Source organism: Lepidothrix coronata, unplaced genomic scaffold, assembly GCF_001604755.1.
Source record: "Lepidothrix coronata isolate B3197 unplaced genomic scaffold, Lepidothrix_coronata-1.0 Scaffold171, whole genome shotgun sequence".
Taxonomy (NCBI): domain Eukaryota; kingdom Metazoa; phylum Chordata; class Aves; order Passeriformes; family Pipridae; genus Lepidothrix; species Lepidothrix coronata.
In genome coordinates, this window is record NW_016690351.1 from 1,074,500 (window position 1) to 1,086,905 (window position 12,406).

Sequence of the window (12,406 nt, forward strand, 5' to 3'; positions counted from 1 at the left end):
ACTGCATATTAAAAAATAGGATTTGGGCGCTTGCCAGGATCAGACATTAAACTATGGGCAAAACTAAATATAGTGCCCAAATACGACCCATTTTTGTTACTGGCTCACAAAGAAAGGCTGGATGGAGGCATGCAGAATTCCCCTTATTAGATCACTGAATAATTCTTGGTCTTTTGTACCATTTCTGGTCAAGATTTATGTAGATAACAGGAAGTGACATCAATATTTAACCCATTTAGCCTTTTATGTAGCTGGATATAATTATCTCATTATTATGTCACTTCTCTTATTTCCACTGTTGTCATATCTGGTCACTTCACAAGAGTGGAAGTTAAACTTAAAGGGTGAAAGTACTTTTTCCAACCTAAAGATTTATTCTTTACAGAAAACTAATAATGTGTAAAAATCAACACAAATATGTCTTACAGAAGATTTATTTTTCCTATGCAGTTGCAAGCTCTAGCGGAATTTCTTGCACTAAAAAATGTGTCAATTTAAGTTCCAGAGCAAGAAAAAAATTACTGATTTGGTCCATATCCTTCAGAGATCATTGATCTCCTGCTGTAAGAGATCTTCAGAAACAAAAACGAACTTGAGGCTGCAAATAAGGCAGTAAAGGTACCTGAATGGGAAGCTGTTATTTGAGAATTTAAAGGATGCACCAGCTAAATTGTTTTATTTGCAGTTGTTCAGCTTTCCTTCAGCCACTTGCTGCTAGTAATCCTGTAAACATTTGGCATATGTTTGCAATGTTTTTTCAGGTTTTTTTTCCTAAGGAACTCCTCCACTGAAGTTTTGCTGTTTAATGGTTCATGGATTATTCATTTGTTACATTGTGACACCTATATTTAACTGCAAATCCTGAATTAACTAGAAAAATTCCACAACAGTGTTTGATATTCTGTGCAGCTTAGCAGTGACGCTAAGCTACCTCAAGAGTTCCTTTAAAATGGTCGTGGCATGTTTCCAATAAAAAAAAAGGGAGTAAAAGAAAAGCAGTATGATATTAAGAGTTAAGCCACTGTTAAACAGACTTACAATCATGGAATCCATATCTACAAGCAATCACACACATGTTTTACTTTAAACATGCCAGTAGTTGTATTGACTTCAGTGAGTCTCCTCACATCACTTAGAGGTACTGAAATATTGTATAAAGGCTTGAGAGAAATTCTTACTGAGCCTTTTCCTTAAGAACACATCCAACTGTTTCTACTGATTTCCATGGATCAAAATCTGGGCAATTAATGATGGGAGGCATTGCTAAAAATCCTTGCTTCCAGCTGAAAGCAGGGAACAGCCACTCTGAAACTCCAACAGAAATTCTCCTATAGTAGATAGGAGCATCTGCTTTCAAAACAAGCTTTCCTGCCCAGAAGGCTACAGAGCTGAGCAAAGAATATCCCAGTCTTCTCGTTCCGCATACACTTTCTATTATTTATGATCCTAATTCGTTGTGATGTTTCATGTTAATGGAGTGTATTACTTTCGCCATGTATAATAGGATCATAAATATTTGTATATAAATTTATAGATATTAAACATCTTGTAGGTAGAGACTTACATTTTCCTATGTTAAAAGGGCACACGCATGTCCTCCTCTATTTTTTTTTCAAGGTAACATGAAAATATTGGGCAATTTAAGAGACTGAAACAATTTCAAGCATGTCTGATTGAATAGCTGCCCACCTCCTCATGTGGAAATAAAAGGTTTTGTTAAAGTACAAACGAATTACTTCACTCAACCCCCTGGAAAAAAAAAATAAAATTTTGGTTGTGCATTTGTTCATTATATCCAGATGTACATTATTAGTTGTCCATAGCTGGTTTTACTAATAAATCAGGCCTGAAGGATTTTCTTGTGCAAGATGGTGAAAGAAGAGTACTCTTGTTTGTTTTGTTGTTGCTTTTTTTTTATCATAGCTGATTTATTTGTTATGTTTTGTTTTATTTTCTACTTAGGACCTCCTGGCAGCAATCGTACAATCTTCAAATGGCTTTCAGAACAGAAGTGTATGTTGTACCAAGAGTCACGGCTGAAACGTCGACATCTTACAGAACAGAATGTGCAGACCTTGTGGATGGGAAAATTAAAAAGAGAAAAAAAACAATTCCACACACTGTTCAGCTGTTTTGTTAACACCTACCTAGTAACCGAGAGAAAAATGTACATATGTATTTTTTTAATGGACATGCAAAAGCATTTGTTTTCCAGCCAGCCTGCAACTGTATTTAGTAGAAAACCCAAATGTCATCTCCTTCTTCCTCTTATCTCCTATGTAAGATGAGGCAGAGGGAGCCCTTCCATAATTTTACATTTTTTCAAGGTTTCCTTTAGTGGGAACTCATCTATCCTGCTGTCCCACATAAATCCCAAACAGCATTAGCTATGTTGTCGGAGCCATTTGTCCATGGAAATACACACTTATTCCTCTTTCTAAAAATGTTCAGGATGCAAGGAACACTTATCTCTGCACAATTCACAGGGAAATTTGCAATCCTAATGACAGCAAGAGAGAAAGCTCTGTGACATCTTGCAGAACTGGACTTTATGTCATTCTACTGTAACCTATCTTGTCTTTTCAATGATAAACTTTCTCAGAGGATGGAGTGGATTTCTCACAGAGGATACTATACACAAATCCCTTTATGTTTACAACATTTTATTCATGTATAGTAACATTCCACATACATTATGTGGTTATACAGTGCATTTATTACCCTAGCTTATTAAATAAAACCTGCCATTTGAGACACTTAGAAGATATTGGACAGAATTATTCCTATTTTGCAACAGACAACACTGATTTTTACTTAATATACACAATTTTTATGACAACCACTTGTGTTCTAACTGAATTACTTTCCAGAGCCAAAGTCATAATTTTAATGAAACTTTCTCCTCCCCTGAAAACACACTTTTTTGAACCTTTTGTGGCATATTTACAGCTTTGGAAGTGTTTATTTTCCTCCTCTTTGATGCCTTTTCAGACAGACTTAATTTTTCACTCTCTTGACTGTGTTACACTGGCATCAACAATTAACAGACCACTTAATGAACTCCATATATATGGAAGAAAATGACCATGACAACTGTTTTTACTGCCCTCCATTTCTCAGCTCCCAAGATCCTTCCTGTACACAAGCTGCCTAAAGACCCTGTTAGTATAGAAGCAGAATCTGAGCAAAGGTGCTTCGTTTCCCATTTTCCTTTTTGAAGGACGTTATATTTTGACACAACTAATTCCATAGCATCAAAGTGGTCCTTACCAGCAGAGTTTGGCTGCATTGCTGTCATGACATAATGTGAAGCCCTGCTCCTGGAGATGAAATTTGTCATCATAGTCACATGTAAAATCTAAGCAGCATCAGCAATGCTGAAGATCGATGATGTCCTCACTTGAATCAGCTAGCTTAACACTTCCTCCATGCTTACACTGTAAAAAGACAAAAACTGCTGTCACACACAGTGTTTGATGGATAGAACAGTTGAGGGTAGCATGTTGGTGAGAAAGATGAGTTTTCAGTAACAGTGGTTCCTCCTCTTTAATGAGAAACGTTAAAGAGAACCTAAGAGGATAGAACTGCTTTAGATACAATTTAAAAGCTTTGATATGGCATAAATTATGGCAAATTCAAGTAGTCCAAAGAGTAAAGCTTTAATCCAGAATTGCCAAAGACCATATGCTCCAGCCTTACTCCTCTCCGTGCCTTTCCTGACAATAAGATGATACATATCCTAAGGAGAAAGGGCTCTTCTGAAAGTAGCCTTACAAAAGTAAAATCTCCTTCCCAGAGAGTCCTCTCATGACATCTGCACTGTCACTTTTACAAAGCCCATCATGCTGGGGATTAACGGTAAGCAAAGTCTTTGCACGCAAGCAGCTCTGAGAGAAAGGGAGCTGAGCAGGTTAAGCTACAAGTACAACTTGCAGAAAGTGGGCAGGATGAACCTAGCCTGCCTTTTTATTAAAGAAAAAGGCAAAACCCCATAAAACTTAAAAAACATTATTGTAATACTGGTCTATGGGAAATTAAAAATATTACAAAAAGGAAAACAGTCTGCTTTGCATAAGTTGGCTAAAAGTGGAGATAATTTCTGATAGAAAATTCTTCAGTTTTATCTTTTCCTGAACACTTTGATTACAACAGCTAAAAGAAATGAATGTATGTCAGCTCACTGAGATAATAGGAAAACAACTATTTTTCCTGGGAACTGTAACATAGTTATAGTCTATACTTTAGTACTGTTTCACTGTCTTTTTTAAAAATAACAGGTGGTGATTACTCCGGCAGTCTGTGTGAAATACTCAGATAGGTATAAGCCGTTAACAGTTTCCCAGGTTGTTAAGGGATGGTTGATATGTCAAACAAGAATTATTGGTTTCACTCTTCAGAAGTAAAAAACATTAGGCAGGGCAAAGAAAAGTGAGACATGCTAGAGATCATGTTTGACCCTAACCTTGATTTTCAGAGCTTTTGACAGGTCACTGTTTATCACTCTACTTTAAGCAGCAAGGAAACATATTTACAGCCTCCCGACCTTTTGCATCATGTCTCTAAGCATAACATATAAATTTACACGCATTCCAGGAATCCCTATGCATCTAGTGAAATCCACATGTGACTTTCCGTGCCCATATTCCATCGTATTTTTACATGAACACATGGCTTTTAGAACAGATCCTGCTCATAATTTGGGGCCCAACTTTTTCTGTGATCCAGCCAAGGGATGGATTTTTCATTAATAGGGCCCTAAGACTTTACACTTGACTTTGGAAAAACAGCAGGCACTGGTGCCAAGTTTTGAACTCTGCACTCATTACAATGCAGTCTGTTGTGTTACACACAATCAAAAAATAATTCTGGGAGAAACCAGAGTCCAGATCCAAAAATGGGCCTCAGTGTGCAGCAGGTTTTACTGAATATGTGGCAGCACCAGTCCTGGGCATGTTGCTGTGCATAAATGATGGCTCAGGGCTGATCTGTCAGTGTGCTGGAAGTGGATCTGGGGGATTTCTTCACCCAAATAAGTAGTGGGCTATGATACATGCATGCCTTGGCAAAGTGCCTTAGTTTCAGCCATTTAGCACATAAAACCCCTTCGTTTTTGTCTAAGTTTTCATTCATCTGTCTTCTAGGTCTCTTTATGGTAACAGATTCCTGCCCTAGTAGAAGGGCACATCTCTTAACAGAAGTGTCCATATTTTTAATTTTAAATAGACCTGCATTTGCTGTAATTCAAAGACACCAGGAAAATGGGGAATATTGACAAGTGACAATCACTAATACCTCAAACTATCATTACACCTTCCATCACAGGACGTTTGGATCTCAGGAGAAACATCAACAAAGTCTGTGATCAAGTGCATCACGTGTTCATGAAGCACCTGTGTTCATCTTCAACATTAAGTAGGTACTGGTACACCTCTGTGGAAACCCTGTCATCTCTAGTTTCAGAGTAAGTAACAGACAAATTTTCTTACAGAAGAAACTTGAAATATGGAGAGTTAAGAGACAGGAAATCCTTTGGCACAGCCAAGATAATTTCAACCCTACAGTTGACTTGCATTTCTGTTGTTTAAAACTAAACTGTTTTATGTAACTGAATAGAGTGGAATTCAATAGAGTTAAATAGCTTTCTCCAGGGCAGGTGTACCACTTAACGTAGAGGTTGATCTGTGCAGTGCCTGAGATGTGGAACATCATGAGTTAAATAAACACACTGATGATAAATTAGGAGGATGGCCTTTATCTCCTTTTAGGTATCTAAGAATGTGAGCTACCTATAGAGCTGTGCCTGGATTTTGTGCTGGAACTGGCCATCCATCTGCAATTATTTTGTGAGAAAACCATTCAAAAAACACTTCTCTACGTTTTGGAAAAAGGGTTGAATTGATACCCACCAAAGCTGAAACACTCAAATAATAAAAAGTTTGGGCATTACACATTAAGAATTGTACCAACCTGTCAGTGCTTTGAACGCTGCCCCAGAAGGATCATTCCCAGAACTGAGGAGGTCAACATCTCAAATCTCCTTGGAGATGACAGAGAGCCAACCAATGCTAATTGTTGTGATGGTTTATTTCATGTACACTCCAGAACTGCCAGGCAGCAGAAAGGTCAAAACCATTGACTTGTTTAATTCAACCTTTATTATCCATTTATCATTACATGCATTTACAAGTTATGCATCATTGCAGCATCTGGACACACTTTGCAATTACATGGACCAGAACTGCATCCACTGGCACTGTTAATATTGCAAGCATTTCTTATATTCCCACATTGTTGTCTTGTACACAGTTGTCTTGTACATAGTCTGAAATTGCTGGAAAGACATACTTTGTCACAGAGATCTTGAAGTACGGACATTCAAATTTTTCTGAGGAGTACAACAAAGTATTATGGAGTTTGGTCCTGCCTATTTTTTTCTGACTTTTAGCATCAATAAAAGCACAATTCAAACTAATGAATTTACTCTGTGAAGACGAAGGCAAAAAAAAAAGAAAAAGACTGCCTTTGCAAAGAATGGAACAATATTTTTCATATTTACAAAGCACTGATTCACCCAAAGAAAACCGTATCAGGAGTATCTGTAATATATAGTCTTTTAGAGAAGACAAATTTTGATGTACGCAACTAATGGATATTTCACTTCACCTCCAGGAATTGCAGTTTATGTTTCTGAGTAACTCCCAAGTTACACATATTCTGAGAACTATGAAATTATGCTGCCTGTAGCCATGGTGTTATGGAGCTCTGAAATCAAATGTGCACTGTTCCTAACTCACTAGGATCTAATTTCATTATTTTATTGAAAACTTGCATCAGGACTTGCACGGATTTCTAGTATTTCCCAGTGAATATGGGGGACGCTTTACATGAAGCATTTCACATCGTTGGTATGGCTGATGCAGGGCTGGGAAGGCAAAGCCAAGATGTTCTGTGTGGTAGAAAGAGAAGTAAAAGAGAAGTGACTGACTGTCAGATTTAAGATTTCAAGGCTGAAGTCAGGCAGCAGAGACGAGAAAAAGTCTTTCTGAACATATTTTAAAACTGTTGTTGAAGTGAACAAGCCTTATTAGATTTCATTGTTTCATGGTGTGTGATGTCACTAGAAATTTTGGATGTGAGCATAAACAGATTCCTTTAAATTTCTAGAATAACCTTTTCCTTATGCATTAGCCATTTTTGACTGGGTATCATCTTGGATTACATGCATTTGGACATGTAACTAATTTTACACCCCTATTCTTACATCCCAGTAAAGCACTCTTACATTGCAATTTTAGAGCCTCCCATACTGCAGGATTTCGCTGCTAAGGTTCACTTGCTGTTCTCAGAAAGCACTTAAATGTGTTCTCTTTAAGTGTATTGGTATTTCTCACAATTCCCTTTAAGCCAAAACAAATAGTATCTTTAGATTAAAAAGGAAAACAAAATTCAAACCTGCTGAGGTTTTCCTTAACTTACAAGAATCTAAAATAAGGATAGTGGAATTAAGCCAATCCATAAGATCTGCTTTTGTCCTGTGAATTTTCCAGCTAAAATAATGAATGGAAAAAGGGGAAGCTGATATTTGAGGCATCCTGAAAGAGACAACTAGCAATAAATTGGAAAAGTCAAGAATATCTGCACAAATACTGTGTCCAGATTTCCAGGACTGCAAGTCTGTGGATGTTCAGCAGGGTTGGTGTGTCCACCACAGGTTAACTGTGCCTGTGGGTACAAGGAGTGTGAGTCAGAGCCCCAGCACCCACACATCCCCCACTGCTAGGAAAGGCTCTGGTGGCAACTTGGATCACAACAAAAAGCAGGTCCCACCACTGACCTTTCAAGCTCTGAAGCTGCATTTTTCCCAAGTCTAAATTACTAGCTCGGATACAAGAGATGCACAGAAGTGAATCTGGCAGTCATTGAGCCCCAAGTTTTCTCTATCCCTTACACTGGGCTGCGTTGTGAAAGTAGTGTAGCAAGTCAAAAAATCAGAGGTTTGGGGCTTTTTCTTCTGTTAGGTGCAGAAGAAGCTCCCATTTATCTCCTATTGAAAACAATTTTCTAAACATGTGTGGAAGTGTTGGAGACACATGGATTATCTCACCTGTTGTAGAACTTATTCGCTGCAGGGCTTGGGTTCTTGACTTGCTTTTAAAAATGGTAACAAATAGCTGTGTTTTTCCTTATTTTCATTGTCACTTTAATCAGAGAAAATAATTTGTAAAGAAGGTGAGAAGATTGTTCCTTTCTGTACATCTCTTTCTCATGCCAAAAACATGTGGCTGAACTTCTTCAAACTCTGCTTAAAAAAAAGATGTATATCAGTTACATAAAACTGATGTCCATGATAGAAGACCTTATATATGCTTAGGATAAATATATATGTTAGCAATAATGTCTACCAGAGAATAACAGGAATAAAAGCGAAATGGATGTGCAAGTCCAAGTACTTTATATCATATAATATCAATAATATCACGCAGGTACACATACACACACATATCCACAAACATTTATGACCACATAAGACTTTCAAAGTCTCAGCTAAACAAGCATAATTCTGCATAACCTAAGCAAAATTTCTGGATGCATTCTGCTTTCCAGAATATCCAGCTGAGTCTGGTATTTTGTTAGTGGGAAGTGACTGCAAGTAGGGGATTTGAATAAATATTTATTTATGTATAATTATGTCATCTGCTGGAGGCTTTATTATTTTTTTGGTAAAAGGACTGATTAAATGGAAAGAGTAAAACACAGGAATGAATGTATGACCTGTCACTACTTTGTTTTTCTTATGGTGAAACAAGAAGGCCGCGACATAGAAACTGTCACCCACATCATGTCAGTGTCCCACAGTGGTCTTACCATTGCCAGTATATCTCCAAAGTTAACATTTTCCTCAAAAGTGGATTAAGCTGAACTAGCTCATTTACATAAATATATAATTATTTTTTTTGTAATTACAATCTTTTCGTATTAAATGTACTCTAAGAATTGGAGAAAATGTGTTGCTCATTAAAGCCATGTTTTACTAATAGCATTTTGCAAGGGTTCAGATTACATAGTTCACTTTTCTTTACTCCTTTTTATGGAGGTGTTGTAATTTTGGGAAGCAACATAGGCCCCATTTGAAGCCTGGGTTGCTATGGCAAGCTCACATTTTGATTCAATCATATTATAAATAACAACAAGAAATTTTATGCAAATGGCTAGAATGAAGGTTAAATAAGCCTCTCAAATACCCTTAACTTTGGGGAAGATGCTTTTTTTTCTGTCAAGCCTAACAATTCCTGAGACCTCTTCCTGTATAGCACTCGTTTTTATCCCTTTTAACTGCATTTTCATACTCTTGGTTGTTTTGAACTTCTTGGCTCATGGACAGTTTTTGTATAAATTACAAAGGAAGATTCTTTGGCCTTGATAAAGATGAGTTTTACGAAGAGGCAGACTCCAGACACCATCCAAATCAGCTGAATACAACACAGCCAGCCTGACCCACCTCTTCATGGATTTACAACTCAGGATAAGTACCTGGCTCTTGGTCCTGCCCTCAGTCTGATGTAACACTGGAGGGATCTTTGTCTTCCACAACTGAGAGAAGACTTGAAGTGTTTAAAAAACAATTAGGAATAATAAAAGACATCTCCCAGGACATTCCTTTATTTACTCGTCTTGTACCAGAGGCCAGCTTGTTTCAACACGCATTTTTGTTTGTTTCTTTGACAATATTTAGCACATATCAGAGAGAACAATGATGGTTTGCTGATAGTGTCATATTAATAGAATAGTGAAAAGATGTGTGTTATTGCAGAGCAAATACAGATGTACTCTAAAGAGGAAAGAGATCATACTAATCACTAACCACTAATCACTAATCACCCTGCCCACAAGGTGACAGATGAGAGAGCAGAAATTTGACGGAAAAAATTTGGCTCTGGGTCTCCAGTGTATTCACCCCTGTGGGATTTTGTGCTCCTTCCATAAATGCTAGGGATTTTTATACTAACAGCTCAAAAGTAGAAAAGGAGGAAATATTTTTTTCTAAAACATAAAGGAATTAAGTTATCGGCAGATTATAGGACTAAAAACAGCAACTCAAACATAAGCAAAAATTATTCTAAATTGGAAGAAAAATTAATTAGCTTATCTAATTTATTGATTTCCAAAGCTGAGATCATCTCATACCCTTCTGTGAAGCAGAATATTGAGACTGAAAGGCTTTTTGCGGGGGGCAGTGCCAGTAACCACTAGGTTACATTCCTTGCTCTGTCTGCTTCTCTTTCTCTCTATCGCACTTTTTCTCTGTCTTTTGGGTTCCTATTCCCAACAGGGACCCAGGGCTGCAGGAACTTTTTAATCAGCTACCAGGCAGAAGAGCAACCCCCCAGGGAAAGCCAGGAGGGAGGAGCTGAGGGCAAGGACCTCACACCTCCTTTCATCTGGCCCCATCTGAGTTACCCTGTGATACTGCTCCTTCACAGAGGTTTCCCAGGATAAATAAATAATGTAGATATTGGCCACAGAGCTGCAGAGGCGGTGGTAGCCCAGAATTTCTGTCTTTTGGGAATGATAATATTTTTAGACCTGTGTTTAAGGTGTGCTGGAATTAAACATTTATTTAACTTCCATACATCTTGAATCATGCTCTGAAATGTGCATTTCTAGAATTAAATGTTAAATCAAAATTAAGCTATCATTATATTATCTTCCCAGAGTTTCCATTTTCTCTTGTATTTTACTCTGCCATTGCTTGTATTATCAACAATAAAAAGATACAATATTTTAATAGTTTCAATTCATTCAAATAATTTTAGATACCATGTAGCACGTGATTTAAAATAACATACCTTATAAATTCTCTATCTGTTTTTTTAATCAAATTGCAGTTAGAACACTACTTAATGCAGACTGAAATATGAGTTGTTTCCAGCCCTTGTTGTAATAGTTCAAATATGAAGAAAATAAACAGCAATGAGAAAAACAAGTTATAATAATGTAGCGGATCTTCACAGTACAGATTGCTCTTCAGTTTCGTTTTCCTCCTGATTTTTTCACAGAAACTTCGGTAGTCTTTTTGGTGTTTATTTTTTTGCTGTCCTTCCCAATTACCAAACAATCCAGCATCAGTTATACTGGGGGTGTTTCCCCATCAAAAATTACAGACTACTACTTTCCCTATCCTTCCTGCCCCGTACTTTTGACAACACCAATGTACGTAACGGAGAAAAACTGTGTCTGATCTGAGCATCGCCTCAAGAAAAGAGAATAAAATGTTGGGTCTTTGCCAGTTCTACTGTCTTGGAACAACCTTCACTATTATTGCTACAAAAAATTCCCTTCTTAATATTGTCAAGACCTTTTCTCAAATCTTACTGATTTCAGGCCAACTGTCTTTTCTTTAGCAACAAAGGGTTTTAAATCTCTGCAGGTTTGACCACCTGCAGAAGCCGCTAGCTGTTGAAGTTTGGAAAAATAACAACAAGTAGACTATTTCCCATGATTTAATTCCCCAAATCTTGCACATGTGCTTAATTTAAAGTATGTGTGTATTCTCAATGGAATCAGTGGGAATACGCAGATGACTAAAGGTAAGCAGATGTGTAAGTTGTAGGATCTGGGTCTGAAATTAAGACAAGCTTCAAGAAGTGAAAGCTGCAACAGAAGGGGAAATCAAAGGTGACAGAAGCAATAAACAGTAATAATATTGTGGAGTCAACCTAAGACACATGTATATCATGACCATCATCACACTATACTTGAAATTTAAAAAAGAAAAGTAAAAATTAATTCCCAATCACAAATCATTTTCTCTTCTTAGAACAAGATACCTAGAGGCACAGGAGCTAAGTCACAAGGATGGAGTCAAATGAGGAAAAAGCAGATTTTCAGAAGGACTGTTGACAAACAACATTTCAAATAGCATGTTCACTATACCATAAAAAAAACCAAAAAACCCAAAATGTTAAGAGAAATGCAGTTCCCTAGCAAAGATGTTATGAAAGCAAAGAGCTCTTGTTTGAGAGATAAACAAAAAAAAAAAATCAAGAAAAGGTGAATTCGAATTTGTCTTTTGAAACTGAGGACAAACAGCAAGCTCCTCTAGGGCTGCAAATGAAAAGTCAGTGGGAGGATTCAGTGGAGAGGTGACCTTAACCATAGTGGTGTGGAAGGAAGATCATCTATGGCAGCTCTGTCTGAATGAGCATTAAATAAGGCAGAGAAGAGAAGGTGACCATTGTCAAAGCCAGAGATGATAAGGGCATTGGTGAAAGTATTCAGCTTTCTGAGCAGGGAAGCATCAGACTCAAGAATACTTAAAAAAAAATAAGTAGTGTATGATTGAGGATAAATATAATAGGAAATCACCAAACCCTTTTCTTTCACTGACTGATTTGAAAATTCTTCC